This window comes from Carettochelys insculpta, chromosome 6 (assembly GCF_033958435.1).
Source record: "Carettochelys insculpta isolate YL-2023 chromosome 6, ASM3395843v1, whole genome shotgun sequence".
Taxonomy (NCBI): Eukaryota; Metazoa; Chordata; order Testudines; family Carettochelyidae; genus Carettochelys; species Carettochelys insculpta.
The window spans coordinates 113,085,999-113,104,365 of record NC_134142.1 but is presented as its reverse complement, the minus strand read 5'-3'; the positions used below and the strand labels follow the sequence as shown (position 1 = coordinate 113,104,365).

Below are 18,367 nucleotides of genomic sequence, written 5' to 3'. Positions count from 1 at the left end.
AAACAATAAAACCACTTCAAGCCAGGGCATGCACATGACAGCACCTGTGATATGTAATGTCACCTTATGTGGTTCTTTGAAGTGTGCATATGCACACGTAGGTGTGAATTTGCAAGCATCTGTACAGACTTCAGTTTGCAGAAATGAAAAAGCTGCTTTTATTTCAAAGAATATGACATGCAATAAGCTAACCTTGTAGCATGTCATTTTTATTCTCCATTATATGGATTTGAAATACAATGTTGCCTGAAATTTTTCTGTCCTTTTGGAAGGGTGATTTGTTGCTAGTGTAGAAAATACCTTTCTGTATTGAACCATGCCCACACATAGCTTTTGTATTGTTTGGTTCAAGTAATTTTATTTATTGCTGCTCTTCATACTGTTACTTTGATTTTGTGAAGTCTGTCTTTTTCTACTTTGCTAATGCCATGAACTAGTCTGTACAATCATCCTTCCCTTCTGTACATTGTGATCTCAGAGTTGCCAATACTTCCAACCCTGCTGAAAATCTCATGGTATTCATCTTTTAAAAACAAAACAAAAAAACAAATACTCCTGGAGTCATCAAATAATGGGATGATCTGAGCTTTGCTTCCAAAAAGTACAAAAATGATAGTTGTAGAGGAAAAGCTGGAAATCCAGAAGGCAAAGAAAATGATCCAACACCTATTATTTTTAAATATCTCATGATTTTTGAATGTTTTTGTGTTGGCAATACTGTAATCTGCTGTCCTTGTCCTTCTTAGCTGACGATGGTTTTTGTCCAGAATAATAGATTAGTAAAATAAGGAAATAGCGACTAGAATAGCGAAAGCAAGAGCGAGTTTGAAGGCGATGGGTATGATCTGGAAAAGCAAAGCAATTAGCTTAAGAACGAAGCTGGGCGTCTTGAAAACGTGTATTCAGGAGCATGTTGTAGGAATGTGAGACATGGGTGATAACGAAAGATTCAAAGAGAAGAATATTGGCATTTGAAAGGAGTTGTCATAGAGAGATTCTGAGAACAGGATGGATGCAGAAGGTCACCAATGAAGAATTATGTAGGAAGATACAGCCGAAAGAGAACCTGCTGCAGAAAGTTATGAAACAGAAACTACAACTATTTGGACATATTTGCAGAATGAACAACGAACAAAAAATCAAGACCCTAGTATTCGGAATAATAGATGGCTCAAATAGGAGAGGCAGACCCCATAGAGAATGGATAGATGATGTAGTGGATTGGTGCAGAGCTAGTGTACACAAACTAAGCCACTCTGCACTGGATAGGGAAAGATGGAAGGAAATAGTGAGAGAAGCATCAGACACCAACGGGCGCTGAGCCCACGGGTATTGATGACGATGATGATGATGATGAAAATAAGCCTTCCAGCTGTGTTTTACCTTTATTGTTTAAAATAAGTAAAGGACTTGTATCCAGATCAAAATTTAACATGACTCAGGTTACTCAGAAAAATTGTGAATATTATCCTTGTTCAATGAAGCATTTAAACCTGTACTTAATTTAAAGAGTATGGGGTGGGATTTTTAATTATATCTATGGGATTCAGGCACTTCAGTGCTGCTGAGAGTCAACAGGACTTGTGCTCCTGAAAGCATTATATGCTTTTAAAATTTCCTCCTGCCCCTAACTTTCATTGACTTCAGTGAGACTTACTGTGCTTAAGTGTTTTGATGAACCAAGGCTCTTTGTAGCAAATTGAATGCTTTGAGTGAAACGTCTGATAACTTTTATCCTCTCCTCAGAATAAGGAACATACATTCTTTACTGGGGACTGATCCAGTACCTGCTGAAGTCAATGGGAGACTTCCCCCTGGGCCTTCCTACCTAGTATGGAATTGTTACAGAGCAGCTTTCCAGTTTTACAAATGGCACCTGGTGTCTGATACCCAGACTTAGTTTATTTTGGTTTTCTTTTTCAGTGTCTCTTTCCCGAAACCTTGCAGGCCACCGTGTCCTTCTGAACCTTGTCGGTGGGTGGCGAGCACACATCCTAGTGAAAGGTACTGTCTGTGATTGATTTATAGCTTCAGATCTGAGTTCAAAGTGGTAACCTGACTTGTGCTTGTAGAACTCTTACGCAGTTTCTTAGAAAGGGAATATTGAAAGCTGTTACAAGTCAAATTATGAGTCAGTTTGGCAAGTTAGCTGTGCTGCCCATTAACACGTTGGAGGATCTAGCTTTGATTTTCTGTCCTGATCTCTCTCTGCTTGGGTTGGCTAATGCCGGTTAGCACTCTGATGGCAGCATGGCCAGCCCTTCAGACAAGAAGGTGATGGGTGGGGGAACCTTACATGTGGCTATCCTTCATGACTGATTCCAGAAGGAATCCCTACCAGTCCTCACCTAGGAGAATGACTGCTGCAGCGTGGTCCTTGAATATTGCAGCTGTTATCGTGGATGAATCATCAGAACACAGGAAGCCATCCATTCTCTCCCATATTATTTTTAGGCAGAGCTGCGGAACAATAGAAGCCATAGCTCTGCATGGAGCAGTGATGCAACCAGAAGGGGACACTGGGATGAGCCCTGACTTTGTGGGGATGGGCAATGATGGGGGATGAGAAGGGGAGCAAGAGAGATGGGCCTTCCTCCCCACTACTTTCTTGAGGGGTGGGTTGGACACGCTGGACAGGGGACCCCAGGGATGCACATGGAGAGCAGGGTCTGAGTGTAGGTGCTTGCCCTGTTCTGTCTGCCTGCTCAGGGCTCCAGCCCAGGAACAGGGTCCCAGTGTGGGTTCTAGCCCTGTTCCTACTGTTCCCAGCTGGAATGCCAGGCAAGCAGATGGAAAGGAGTTAGTCTTGCCTGGATCCCGCTCCCTGGCTGGAGTGCCTGGTAGAACATGAGCATAAGCTTTCGTGGGCAAGATCTGACAAAGCGGGTCTTTGCCCATGAAAGTTTATGCTCCAAAATATCTGTTAGTCTATAAGGTGCCCTAAGTGGTCTTGTTGCCTTTGAAGATACAGACTAACTCGGCTACCCCTCTGATAGAACGTGGTAAGCCCCATGTTTTAGTACAGAGAGTTTCTGAGTGATTAATAGGGCCCACACTTACAGAGTGAGGGGATTTAATCTGGAAAGCAGCACTTCTGAAAAGGGCTTGGGGATCATTGTAGATTATGAGCTGAACCTGAGCTGGTGCAATGCTTTGGCAAAAAATCCTGACTTGGAAGTACTGACAATAGAATGCACGGCTGGTATAGGGAGGTGATATTTTGTGTGTTTGGCAATAGGGAAACCACCCCTGAATTCGCTACCTGATCTAAAAATGTAACAGTCAATAAAGAACCATTACTGAACGAGGATTTGGAGCGGCCGGAGAGGGCAACTGAATAGAACATCATTTTCATCAGTAGTCTGCAAATAAATATAGTCACTCCTGATAACATTTTCAGATGACACACAGGCTGGAGGAATGGTAGGTAATGACAGAAGTGTCAAACCGTATGATCTGGATTTCTTGGTAAGAAGATCCCATGCAAACAAAATCTATTTTAATATAGCAGAATATGAAGTTATACATCTAGGAACAAGACATACCTACTGAATGGTAGAAGATATTCTAGAAGCAGTGATTCTGAGATGAATTGCTTGCCCATTGTGACCCATAAATCCAGCATGAGCTCGGGTGTTTCCTCTATTTTTTTCCATCCTAGGGAGAATAAATTTTGTTATGTGCACCAAGATATAGGTGGCTGTGCACCACCACTTGAAACACATGCTGCCCACAGTGAGTGGCTGTGGGTGCTCTGCTAATCAGCTGGGTGGCACCTGAATCTCTCCTGGGCATCTGCCCAAGTGCTCAGCTAAAACACTGAGCTCATAGTGCAGTGTTGTGATAAAAAGGCCAAATGGAGTTACTGGCTGTATTAACAGGGAAGTAGTGAGTAGGAGTTTGCAAGGTGATTGTACTTCTCTATATAGGGAATTGGTGAGACTGACACTGGAATATTATGTGTACTTATATGTCTGTATTTTGAAAAGGATGTTGTAAAACAGGAGAGGATACAGAAAAGAACCACAAAAATGAGCGAGAGCTAGGGAAAATGCCTCATGGTGAGAGACTTAAAGAGCTCAGTCTGTTAACTTGCCATAGGCTGTGTCATATGCACTGCATCACTTAATTAATAACCTCCCTACACCCTACTTACCATGCTCCCTTTGAAGTTGGGAGCTAGTGTAGACACAGCCTATGACAAGTTAACAGACTGAGTTCTTTAAGTCTCTTACCATAAGGCATTTTCTGTAGCCCTCACTAACTTTTTCACCCCATGAAGGTACTTGCACATAGTAGTGTCACCTTTCTGTCTCTTTTATGGATGTGTCTACATTAGGTGCCGTAAAGGAGATAGAAAGGTGACTTGATTACATTGTGCAAGCACCTTCATGGAGTGAAACTACTGGGTACTAAATAAAGGCGCAGCAAGAACCAGTAAGTGGAAACATAAGCCAGATGTATTCAAATGAGAAATAAGGCACATTTTATAACACTGAGGGCAAATAGCTATTGGAACAAACTGCCAGAAAAAGTGGTAGAGTCTCCATCTCTTATTGTCTTCAGAGCAAGACTGGATGTCTTTCTGGAAGATGTACTTCACTTAAAAAATGGGTTATTGGGGTAAAAAAAAAAAGGGAAACTGTGAAATTGAATGGTCCTTTGACATTCAGTAGATCAAATTGGATGATCTAATGATCTTTTCTGGGCTCAAATTTGATGGATCTGTGAAGTAAAGCCACAGTTTTGCAAACATTTAAGCACACTTATAACTTTGCTTACAGGAGTAGATTTCAGTGATGCCTCTGGGACTACTGGGATGATTAATTTTATGTATCTGATTAAGTGCTTGCAAAATCCAGGCACTAGGACGTGATACAAAACTTGCTGACATCAAAGGGAAGCTCCCATTCACTTCAGTGGGATTTGGAGCAGGTCCTTAAACTTTTTGGCACAGGAGTCAGGGTTATGGTGTGTGTGTGTTCGTTAAGTGTCTCCCACAAACAGAGTCCTGGTCATTCTACCCCAATACCATTAATTAAGGCTGCACTGTTACTACAAGATCTAACAATATCTGATCCCATTAGAAAATATATTTTAATAAAACAAATTATTTAACACCCTTTGCTTTGTTTTGTAACTGTAAATATTCAAGTTCACGTCTAATTTAGAATTGAAGCTGTAGGGACCAGGGCATTGTCCACTTACCTGTATTTACAGCATCACACAGCTCAATATTACTATAGAAAATAGTGATTAGAAGAATGTGCAAAAATGTTTCTCAGCAAAAAAATGTATTGTCTGACTTCATATAACTTGTCTCAACAAACTTAGCACAGATGCTTTTGATCAGCGTTGTCAGAAGACAGTTTACAGTTACTGTTAAAGTTTATGGAACAAGCTGAATGAAAGCTCAGAACACCTATTTAGGTTCATGGGAGATGTAATTGAGTTTCACGGGGTGTGAATGGTCAGAGCTGAAAGTATGTGGAGTGAGAGAAGAGTTTCCAAACAGCACTTTGCTACTGGAGACATGCAGTATACAACTTCCTTTCACATTTTAAATTCAGTAAGGTCCATGATTTAGCCAAAATGTTCAGATTCTGCTCTGGTGGCTGCGAAATATGAGCTGGAGAGAAAAGGAGGGCATTGAGAATGTTTGAATGAAGTGATAACGTCTATTTTCTCTTGATGGGAAGTTTGTATGAAAGATGCATAAGCACAAACAAGGAATCTAGCAATTACCAAGGTTTAGAACAGCCATAGGATTTAAAATGCTCCAGGGGACGTCTGGAGACCTTTTGCCTTTATGTAGGAAGGATAAGTGTTGACCTACTATGGAGGTGAGCAGTCCTTTCTGTCCTCCACTCCTCTATATCCCTGTTCCTCAGTTCTTGCTGCCCTCTTTGCAGCCTGCTTGTGACAGCAGGCTGGCATTCCATGTTGAATACCCCCTGGCTGACAAGATAGGCTTGTTTGACAGCAGTAATCAATATGAAGCAGAATCTCACTTGACAGTCCTTTTTCTTCTGTCTATGAAGGGAAAACAAAACTTGTGAAGGTGGAACACTGATGTGAGAGAACACTGAACATATATGAGAAGCAGTCTGACCTCCTGTAAAATCTCTGGAACTTAAGCCTTTCGCTCTGCTGCCCATGGGATGCTTGGCCCTCCTCCTGAAATTGTCAGTACTAAATGCTGGTATTATACTTGGTGCTGGTGGTGCCCATGGATTTCTAGGGAGATTCCTTGTCTCATTCTGCCCTGTTGTAGTCTGTAATTGCATGTCTTGGTGTGGCTACTGTCCATAAATTGTGTTTGAGAGGCAGACAGCAATGTGGTCATAAACTTGTTTTGGGTATATAGTGTCTAGGTAGGTCAGTCATGGATCAGGGCCTCACTTTGTAACACTAGTAATAAAGAAGTCGGTACCTGTCTCAGAAGAGGCTCTGATCCTGCACTGATCACTCCTATGCTCTCCCAGTGCAAGGTCAGGGACTAGGCAAGTGTTTTCATGGACTATCATGTTTCTCATTCTGGGAGATTGCTGGTCACCTCCTGAAAGATGCTGAGTATCCTCAACTCCTGTGGAAGACAGTGGGAGAGGCAGATAATCAGCTTCTCACAGGATTGACCCTTTAAACCTCTATATTACTAGGTATGTAAAGGAGTGAGCAGAGTTAACTTTTTAACCTAATCAGAGTATGCATGCTGGCTTTATTTATTTTTAGAAACAAATAAATTCATCATTTCTGTAAAAGAAATAATTACTTTCTGAAGAGATTTCACTGCCTGCACATCTTTATAGACAATAGGAATAGCAGTGTTTAATTATGATTAAGGATGGACTGAAATTCCCACAGCACCCGTTCAATCAAAAGTAGATGCTCTCTGTGCAGTGTAGTATTTTCATGCTGTGTTATAGTGACAACAGCATGTTATTAACAAAACGTAATAGGGAAAGTTTATGTATTACTAATGCACCCTTGTTTGTGAGCTTATAAGACTGAATAATTACTGAACTTGCCTTTTCTTATCCTCATTCTGCAATAAGCAATCAGATATAATAAATGGGAGTACAGAGTTTATTTTTACCCATAATTCAATTTCTGCTGTGGCTGAACCCCTATTCCATTTACTTAGTATTTGGCTTGATGCAATTATATGGCATTCTTCATCATCATCATCATCATCATCATCATCATCATAAATACCTAGTTCTTTTATAGTGCTTTTTGTCAAGAGAGCCCAAAATGCATTTATAAATGGGGATAATACTTTATAAAGGGGAAACTGAGGCACAGAGAGGCAAACTTTGCCCAAGATCATCAGGCTGGATAGTAATAGATTGGGAATATAAATAGTTACTCTAGAGTCTCAGACCAGGGCTCTCTCCCCTGAGCCATACTATTCCTATGCCATTCCTATTTCACTTCCTACTATATTCCTATTCCATAGCCATTCCTATTTAGTTCACCTCTAGTTGGGATTAATTAACTTTGCTCAGTGGATGTGCTTTTAGTTCAGTGATGTTGATTGTTCACCTTTTGCCAGCTGCAAGTTCATTTTAAATGAGGGCTATGCAAATATAGAGTTTCTGTATTATCAGATTTCTTCTGGTTGCATCTCTGCCAAATACATAAAAGTATGCAGTTAATGGCCACTCATGAGATATAGCCTTTTGGCTTCACTATCTTATTTCTAAAGTATTTTGACATTGCATACTTCTGATTTATATGTTCTATAAAGACTTTTTTCGTTACCCTTGAAAGAGTGAAATGCCATGCAAGAAATATTTCATAACTTTTTTCATAAAATGTGAACTCTGAGTGGGGCATCTTGATAGAAAATAAACTTAGCCTTGTGGCAAAGGCACAGGGATGGCTCTCAAGGAGATCTGGCTTTGCAGCTCTGACACAGGCTTTCACTGATAAGCTACTTGTACCTCAATTCTGCAAAGCCCTCAAGCCCTGCATGTTCAGCCTAGAATCTGAAAGTCAATATACACTCTGAGCTTTGATTGCCTGTGGTGGGGCAGCATAAATATTCTGCAGAGCATGAGTGAAGCAGAATACAAACCAGCTCTGTTCACAAAGCTTGATTGACTATGAAGTACTAACAGGAGTGAAAATCAGCAAAACCACTGTCATGAAAGTAAGCATCTTTGATACTGAGTCAGCAAACAGGGAGCCTACCAATGAACAGTTTAAGTGCTAGGTGTCTTTCAGAAAAATTCTTAGACTTTTAGTTACCTATAAAAAATGTGTGCCTTGCTGACCCAGTCTGGGTATGCCACACACCACTTAGAAGGTATACCAGAATGACTTTGGTTTTTCAAATTGGTCACCAAATGCACAGTTCTGAAGAAATGCTTCAAAACTCCAGGTGGGAATCACCCACTGTCCACATGTGTACAAATCTAGGGAATGTTAGTAAGACTGTCCATCTGACTGCGGGTGTTTGGATGGAACACAAGAAGTGGTGCTCTTTGAAGCAGCCAGGCACAAACCACAGGGGGATCACGGAACAAGACCAACACTTTGAACTGGAATGAGTAACAACCTGGGGGAGTGGTGAAGAGCCAGAGTTCCAAGCACAGCTGTAGTATTCTCCGTGCAAGAGATCCCTGTGAGATGCTGTGCTAACGGGAGTTTGAGCTCTCTCCAAAGAAAGCACACTTCACTAATCCAGTCTGGATCTGAGGTCATGGGCTGCCATGCTCAGCAAAGGTTAGTAAATGTATGTTGTGTTATTGCTGCTACTGGGGAGCTCCCTTTGAGCAGAAATCGTGGTCAGTTTTAAAAAATAGGTGCCTAACATGTTTGATTTCTAAGGCTACATCTACACTACCAGATAAAATCAAATTTGAGGCAGTTAGCTCTATTGTACCAAGTGACTGACTTCACTGGTATGAAGAACAGACTGTTCTGGTCTGGATATGGTCTGAAGAAGTGGGTCTGTCCCACGAAAGCTCACCTAATAAACTATTTTGCTAGTCTTTAAAGTGCTACTTGACTGCTTTTGTTTTTTAAAGGTATGTGTGTTACTGAAGAAGAATTATCGTGCCGTTCTGGAAGGGGAAACAGCCGAGCTGGCTTTTATATTCAAATTTGGCACATTAACACATGGTTTAAATCGGGGTGGGAACTTTCTCAGTCACTATAGGGGCTCGTCTGCATACTTGGCTCAATCTAATTCTTGACCTTCCCCCCCACCCCTCCACTCTCTGATTTGCTCACCTTGATTATCTCTTTCTGATTTGTCCTCCTTGCTTACTGTTTTTGGTTCTCTGTGCCTTAAATATTGAGTCTGTTCTGGTCTGGCTATGGTCTGAAGAAGTGGGTTTGTCCCACAAAAGCTCATCTAATAAACTATTTTGCTAGTCTTTAGAGTGCTACTTGACTGCTTTTTGTTTTGATAGTGTATAGACTAGCACGGCTTCCTCTCTGTTACTTTTGTATGGTGTGTCCCAATCGCATTTTAAGAAAAAAGTGCTTAGTGGATATTGTTGTTATGCAGGGTTGAATGGATGCCACTGTTCTACATGGCTTATATATGCTTAGGGGGTACTACTCTTATATTCCATGTAATGTAAAAATGGACACCATGATGTTAAACCTTGCTGTAAAGCTATGGGTTAAATCAAAGGTTGATCCAGAGGCCATGGACCTTCCATTTCTTTCCTTAAAGCCGAGGGCTAGCTTCCTGCCCTATCTTTGGCTTGGGAAAGCAACACTCCCCTACAGCTCCCCCTCCTCCTCAGCTGGTGCAGTAAAAGGAGCCCCTTCTACTTCAACCTACAATAATCAGTGTGTATGGTTTTTGTGGATGGGGCGTTTGGAGAAGGGAAACTACATAACCATATAGCCTTGCCCATTGCCACCCCCATTGTTGTTTCTTATTATGGCAGCAAGAGCATATGTTCCAACACAGATGACTTGATAGGTGGCAAACAAGGTAAAGTAGTAGACAGCTTTGTACAGCAATATATGGACGGAGAATGGACTGTGGGATGTTTCTGTACATGATGGGCTTTCTCCATACAAGGGGCCTGGTCCTACAGGCTTCTCTACACTTGGAAGTTTACAGAAATAGCTCTTCAGGAGCTGGTGTAAATTGGCATAGTATCAGTAGAATTCTGCAAAAATGAGAAGTCCTGTGGCATCTCATAGACTGACAGATATATTGGAGCATAAGCTTTCAAGGACAAAGACCCATTTTGTCAGATAAATTGGAGTAGAGTCCTGGCTACTTATGCCAGCAGAAGAACTATCCTGGTATACTCTCAGGTTCATAATAATGTTCTATCACCTATAAAGAAGTTAACAATAGGGAACAACAGTTTTACCTCATAATGTGTAAAGTGCACATCCCAGTTCTAAACAAGCTCTGCCTTTCCATCTATTCCCCCGTAGCTGTCCCTTTCACAACAATAGAGTTTAAACATGAGGCTGTCTCCTGAATCAGACAAAGATCTTCTGGTTCGGGAGATAAGATGAGAAGAGAGCAATGTGTTACATGAAGCAAGATGCAAGGGGGAGAGATGTGTCTAATGGAAAAGAATGGAACGTGAAGGAGATGAAACACACTGACAAGGGGAGAATACTGAAATACCAGAAGGAAAAGGAGTGAAAACAAAGAGAATGAAAAGTGAAGTGAAGTCAGAAAGGGTCTGAAATAGAAATAGGATCATTTTTAATAAGCATCCCCAGCAAGCTATGATGGGCTAGATTGTCTGCTTGTGGAAGCTGATGGAGGTCCTTTATGTACCTCAGTAGGGACCACGGCCCATCATCTTGTTCAGACACTGCAGCCTGTCATAGTAATTGCTGGTGTGTATGTGCGTAAGTACTCTAGCAGCTTTTCATTTTGCTGTAGAGCCATTACAGGTGTGTTTTTCCATAAAGAAATCAGGTGCTGTTCATTTAAAACTTCTCTCATTTATTATATTGTTAAATTGCTTTGACTTTATGCAGATATTTCCCCCTTCGGCCACCGAACACTGAGTTGAGAGCAATCATTTCCTAAACTCTGGGGCTCAGCCACTTACTCAGGGCAGCTGCAACCACAGTGTCTTCTCCAGAGGCCCTCACAGTGTAAATACCACTCATCAGCCGTGTCTACACGTGCACGCTACTTCGAAGTAGCGGCACTAACTTCGAAATAGCGCCCGTCACGGCTACACGTGTTGGGCGCTATTTCGATGTTAACATCGACGTTAGGTGGCGAGACGTCGAAGCCGCTAACCCCATGAGGGGATGGGAATAGCGCCCTACTTCGACGTTGAACATCGAAGTAGGGCACGTGTAGACGATCCGCGTCCCACAACATCGAAATAGCGGGGTCTGCCATGGTGGCCAGCAGCTGAGGGGTTGAGAGACGCTCTCTCTCCAGCCCCTGCGGGGCTCTATGGTCACCGTGTGCAGCAGCCCTTAGCCCAGGGCTTCTGGCTGCTGCTGCTGCAGTTGGGGATCCATGCTGCATGCACAGGGTCTGCAACCAGTTGTAGGCTCTGTGGATCTTGTGTTGTTTAGTGCAACTGTGTCTGGGAGGGGCCCTTTAAGGGAGCGGCTTGCTGTTGAGTCCGCCCTGTGACGCTGTCTGCAGCTGTGCCTGGCACCCTTATTTTGATGTGTGCTACTTTGGTGTGTAGGTGTTCCCTCGCAGCGCCTATTTCGATGTGGTGCTGCGCAACGTCGATGTTGAACGTCGACGTTGCCAGCCCTGGAGGACGTGTAGATGTTATTCATTGAAATAGCCTATTTCGATGTCGCTACATCGAAATAAGCTACTTCGATGTAGGCTTCATGTGTAGACGTAGCCATCATGTGGCTTGTAGCTTATGTAACCCAGACACCTCAGGGTGTGGTTCACTGTTGCATGTAGTGGCACCAAGACCATTTACAAAGAGCGAATGAGTCTCCTCTAAAGCCTTAGCTGAGAGCCAGCTAGCTTTTAGATCAAACTGTGGAGGCTCCTGTACTAAGCTCCAGAGGTCCCAGGTTCAAGTCCATCTGTGGATGGTTACACATAGATCAGAGTAGCAGTATTTTCACTGGAAAAACCTACCTATCCTTTTAACTTCCTTTCATCCAACTATTTACATAGGGCTGTTAATTAATTAAGCTTCAAAGGACCTCTATGAGGTAGGTCAATATTATAACCATTTTATACAGGGAGGGGCAGGGATGCTGGAACTAGCAGCGCTGGGGATTCTGCTGCATCCCCCCACCCCACTTGAAATAGTTTCCATCATGCACAGGGTTTTCAGTTTTCTTCAATGTCTTTCTTCACCCCCACTGTAAATATTGTTCCAGTGCCACTGAAGGAGAGGGGAAATGAGGCAGACTGGATCACATAATAATGGGGCAGGCTCCAGGGTCCTATGTACTTCAGCATGCTCACAGAGGCAGGACACATGGTGGTCTCTTAATGTTAATACATCAGAGGTTCTGTCCAGAGCTGATGAATAGCCTTAGCTTTACATGTTGTACTAGCCCTTTCTCTGCATTCTTGAGGTGTGACTGAACTTTTGATTTCTGTTGTCTTTTGCTCTCAGTGCTTGGGAACCAGCGCTGTTAGCTTGATCTGGAGCCGCAGTGGTGTGCATGTGTGTATACGCACGTACGTACAGGTGCCATTAGTTGAAATGTAACAGACCTGATCTGATTCAGCATGGCCATGCCTTCTACTAAGGGAGCTGGGGAAGCTCACAGGGAACTGACTGCCCTGGATTTGAATGGAACTTGCCTGTCTCAGTGCCGTAAGCCCATGGAGATGATCAGTGATGGTATCTGGAAGAGTGACCCGGATTAAGCTTCAGTGGGAATAGGGCACAGCCCAGTAGCTCTTCCCTCTCTGCCTTTCCTGCCCCTTTCCCTCTAGGTCTGCTTCCAAGCATCTAAGAGGGCACCGCAGGATGTTTTCCTTCTGTCCCCCTCAGAGCATGGAAGGAAAAACTTTGCTGGCTATGGTTAATTTGCTTATTGCCTGGTGTGGTCCTGCAATCAGCATCTTACTTGCTTTATGGTAGGTCAGGCTTATTTCTGGCATGGACTCTAAAGAGCTTTGAGATCCTTTAGAGACCCATGCTGAGGTTCATTGTTCCACGCTGTATTCAGGGGCCAGTTAGAGAACAAATATCCTTTTGTGCTCCTGATAAAGCAGAGAGGCGTCTCGGATACCGTAGGGAAGGGCACTGTATAAGTATGTGGATAGGTTGGGGGCATATTGAGAAAGCCTTACGAGGTGGCATAAGCCGTCAGGTGTTTTGGTTATCAGAGTTTCACCCACCCCATTACAGGACTTTGGTAGAGTGTGGCACCACAAAGGCTGACATTCTGGGCCAGTTGTGACGCGATTAAATAGATTAAACAGAGGTGACTTCATCTTTCTTTCTTTTTTATGTTAATGATAAGCTATGGTACACGTGTCATAAAGTGCAATACTGAGCCAAATAACTAGAGTGCTGATGAGCAGTTGTTGAATGGACCTGTCTGTCTGGGTGGTGTGCTGTCTGTGGCGTGTGCCATCTGAAAATGAAATAGTGCAGTCACTGATAAAATACAGAAAGCAAGAGGTCATTGCAGATCATTATCAAATAGAGGGCCAGAGCCGAATGAAGTAATCCAGCATAGCTCCCTTGAAATCAACAGATCCACATCACATTATGCCAGCTCAGGATCTGACCCATGATTTGTAGCTACATCTTAAATCCCCCACTCCCCAAACTCATATCAACATACCAAACCTCTCTCCTCTTAAGATGGAGAACCATAAACATAAAGACATCAATACAGGCTAGGAGCAAACCACACTCACTGTGCCTTCAGTGCCCTAGCTAGCCACCTCATGCTCAGTGTGCCATTACAGGAAAATAACATGCTGGATGCTTACTTATTAAAAATTGGCACAGGATAAATGGACTTGTTACATTTCTGTTGCTTTTATTTTTAACTAAAAAACATGAAGAACCAAACCATTTATAACCCCATACACTAACCTGGATGGAGAAATCTTTCACAAAAACAGCCTGTCCAAATTCTGCATGGGAATGATCCTGATTCATACCAAAATCTACTGAAGATTCAAAGTCTTACATTTTGTAGAGCGGCTGGGAAAAAGAAAGGATAGAAGCAGTTTTTCTGATGCAGGTTAGCGATGGTGACTTTTTGGATGTCCGCTCTGACATATTTTAAAGGGCCTGACTTTCAGAATGCACCTAACACTTGCTCTCTGAAAATCAGATCACTTTAAGATGTTTTAATTTGAGCACTGCAGTCCAGTAATTATTTTAAAAATATAGGTCCAATTTATTTTAATGGGAGTTAATATGGGGGTAAGTGAATGCAACTCCTTGTGAAATTGGTGAAGTTAAACCTGCTGAATTTCATCCTTGGTAACTGTCATTTACAGTTTTTGCTGTGTGATAAAAGTAACTGCTAGCAGCTAAAACCAGCTTCTGTACAAAGAGAGATTTAAAAAACAGCAACTATTCAGCTTACAAAAGAGATGGCTTAAGGGTTAAGATAGAGAGGTTTATAAAATCTTGAATGTTGTGGAGAAAGTGAACAGGGAATTATAATTTATCCCTTCCCATAACAAAAGAACCAGGTGTCACCCAATAAAATTTACAGGCAACAAGCTTAAAATTAACAAAGAGAAATACTACTTCACATCATGCACAATCAACCAGTAGAACTCATCACCAGGGGAGGCTGTAAAGGCCAAAAGTATAAGTGAGTTAAAAAAATTAGGTAAGTTCCTGCAGGATAGGTCCAGTGTTGACTATTAATCAAGATGATCAAGGAAGCAGCCTCATGCTCCTGGTATCCCTAAAACTTGGACTGCCAGAAGATGAGACAGAAGAAGAGATAAATCACTTGAAATTGCCCGGTCTGTTCATTCACTCTGAAGCATCTGGCATTGGCCACTTGCAAAATACAATTAGTCCTGTGGCATCTTAAAGACTAACAAATTTACTAAGGCATAAGCTTTAGTTGTGTTTGGCTCACAGCCCATGAAAGCTTATTCCCTAATAAATTTGTTAGTCTTTAAGGTGCTACAGGACTCTTCATAGTTTTTGCTGAAACAGCCTAACACAGCTACCCCTAAGCTTGTCGAAAGACAGAGTACGGTGTATATGGATAATTGGTCTGACCCAGTATGGCTATTCTTATGGTCTAAAAACAGAGCAGGGGTTCTGAGATCTGTCTCTGCTGTTTCCATAAGAATCTGCATGTTTAACCTATGAACCTATCCAAACTCTCTCTAGCTAGGAAATGTTCTTCATTAAAAAAATGTGGTTGTAGTGTATGTTGCCTTTAATTTTGCCCTTTGAAGGGTAGGCAACTTTTGTATCTTCCAGCACAGGCTTAAGTCGCAGTGAAGTATTGGCAATTTAGTTCCTAGCTCATGTATTCTTCTCATGTCCTCTTGTGCTCAATATTCTGGATGGCACCAAAGCTGCAGTGTAAATCCTTGACTTGGCAACAGAAGTTCCATCCAATTATCTCACTGACTGGTCTTTATTACACTTCATCTACTTTTCTGATTTCATTTCAGATTTGCCAACATCTGTTCTGGGAGTGGTAATGACAGGCATAGGTATTTGTAGGTACACAGGTACATGTTTGTATGCATCCATATTACATATGTGCACAGCTATACTCACTGTGAAGTACACAGCCCACTAGTCATCCTCTGTGGGAGTGGGCTGCCACTGCTTTTTCCATCACACCCACTCTCAAGGTGCTTCAAATAAACAAACAGACTGAAATAAATGGATTCAGAAAGCATACATTTCTGCAATCATTCAGAAGCGAACTGGTTGACTTGACAAGTTCAATTTTGAAAGCAATCTTTTTCAGTGAATGGAGAGATAACGAGTGAGAAATCCAGCATGGAAAACAAAGGAGACTCAATTTACCAACTGTCAGACATGTGGCATTAACTTTGAACAAAATGAACATCAAATTTTCTGATGCTTGAGACTTCAGTGAAGCCCAGAAGTTAGAGTCACATGTTGGAAGGATGAAGAGGAGGGGCTTTTGAGCTGCTAGATTGTGCTTATCTCCTTTAAAACACACACACATGCACACGCACACAACCCATTTCATTAAGGTGATATTTCTTGCATGGAGGGAAAACTCACGGCACAGACATAGAAACAAACAAAAGGGATGGGGAGTAATGAAGAACAAAAGACGCTAACAGAAGAAATTCTCTTTCTCATGCTAGATTGCAGGCCTGTTTCCCCCTAGGTGCTGCTCCTTTCAGAGGAAGGTGCAAGTGCTGATTCCTTGCAATGTTGTTTGGAAGAAGAAGAGGGAAATGGTGAGGAAGGGGTATCATTACGAATTATAATTCTGCTCTTCTTGCCTGCTCTTGATTATTAGAATTCAAAATGGTATTTCCCTTAAGAAAAGTTGGCAAAGCTTTCCGCCCAAATCGACTGCACACTGGCTTATGTACATCAAAACAAAAAGCAGTCAAGTAGCACTTTAAAGACTAGCAAAATGGTTTATTAGGTACCTAATAAACCATTTTGCTAGTCTTTAAAGTGCTACTTGACTGATTTTTGTTTTGATAGTGTATAGACTAGCACGGCTTCCTCTTTGTGGCTTATGTACATATTTGTCTGGATGAAACAACTGGTCAGTAGCACCCTGCCATTCGTTACTGTAAATCAGTGCCCACCTCTGTTTGCTGGTGGCATCTCAGTTTTACAGTAAGTCACTTTTCCAGAACTTCCCACTGGCTCACAAATCCAGGACCAACATGACTATAACAACATTGCATAGATAATCTCGATTTGGTAATTTGAAAGTTGCTATTCTCTTTTCTTGTCCTATGAAAGAAGCATGATCACCATCATAGATGCAATGGCATCTGAAGTTTACAAAGCAGTCTTTGGGAATACAAGTATATGTTTTCCATTACCTCTAATGGGAGATTGTGTCTGCCACAAATATCTCAGCCAAAAATGGTCATTGTCTGGTTTCATTCTTTGAGGCACAACTTCTGTGGATAGTTTTATGGAAAAAAATGTAAATGCAAAGGAATGCGGCTGTAAATAGCTCCACTGAAGTCAATGATTATATATAAATTGAATCCAGCAAAGATCTGTCCTGAAAGCTCTAAAGGATGTAATATTACTATTTGGGTTATAAAGGAAGCAGCCCCTCTATCTACCACATGTGTATTTATGTTTGATCTTCAATGTTATTTTGAAGGAGATGTTTCCAAAAGTTAGGTTTTATTTGTTTGTAAATGGTGGGAGGAGAAGAGGCATGAAACGAAGCTTAGGTTTTATCAAAATTGACACTTACATCTCTCTTCTGACCAGAAGAAGCTTTCTACTCACTGGCTGTGGCCACACTAGTCCCTCCTTTCAGAAGGGCTATGGTAATGTGGCACTTCGGAAGATGCTAATGAGACACTGACATGAATATGCAGTGTCTCATTAGCATAATGGAAGCCACACATTCTTCAAAACTGCCAGTTTCAAAATGCACACCACCTGTGCGGCCAGGGGCCTTTCGAAACAACTTCCCTGATTCAAAAGCCCCTTCTTTCCAAAGCCAAATGGGAAGAAGGGGCTCTTGAAATCAGGGGCTCATTTCAAAAGGCCCCCAGCTACATAGGTGGTGTGCATTTCAAAACCAGCAGTTTTGAAGCACATGCGGACCCTATTATGCTAATAAGGCACAACATATTCATAGCAGCACCTCATTAGCATCTGCCAAAGTACCATATTATCACAGCCCCTCCGAAAGAAGGAGCTAGTGTGGCCACAGCCACTGTGAGTAAATGTATTTTTCAGGCCCTGCCTTGTATATTGACAGCCTTGACACAACAGCATTGTGGATGTGGGTGACATTGAGAATGTGGAGCAGGGACCTTAAACAAGTGAAAATGACCAGACTAAATTCTTCTCTCCAAACTGAGTGATGTGCAAGGACAAAATGGTGTGTAGCTTGCTAAAAAGTAAGACTCTCTGATCTTGTGAATTGCCCCTTGATTTCCTCACCAAAAGAAATCAGTCCTTAGTTACTTTAAATTTTTCAGCAAATTAAATCCTGTGGATTTTTTTCTTGCTTCATAATTAACAACAAGAACAGAGGTTTGTGCATTATTTCAGCATGTCAGCTATTTCCTGTTTTAGTGTGGAAATAGGAAGTGTGGAATGGTTTTGTCAGATACATGTTAGCCATGGGATGTAGAGAGGAGTATTCATTTTTAATGTATGGTGAGTGGCTTGGAAAGGAGTATATGAGGTGCAGGGCTGGCCTGCACCCTGGGTGAACTTCTATTTTGGTGTCCTCCATCACCCCTGCATCCCAAGGATTCCCTGGGCTTCCCATT

The 18,367-nt window shown here is 42.0% G+C and overlaps 1 protein-coding gene across 3 annotated transcripts in view; it reads left to right on the top strand.

Annotated features, from left to right (window-relative positions):
* TSPAN4 (tetraspanin 4) overlaps positions 1 to 18,367 on the top strand; it is a 668,631-nt gene that overhangs the window by 237,294 nt on the left and 412,970 nt on the right. For 2 of the 3 annotated variants that reach the window (XM_074997847.1, XM_074997846.1), the window contains exon 3: positions 1,924 to 2,004. The exons of the other annotated variant lie outside the window; for it this stretch is intronic. The gene's annotated coding sequence lies outside the window, so the exon portion shown is untranslated. The remainder of the gene's footprint in view (positions 1 to 1,923; positions 2,005 to 18,367) is intronic. 3 annotated transcript variants of the gene reach the window in all.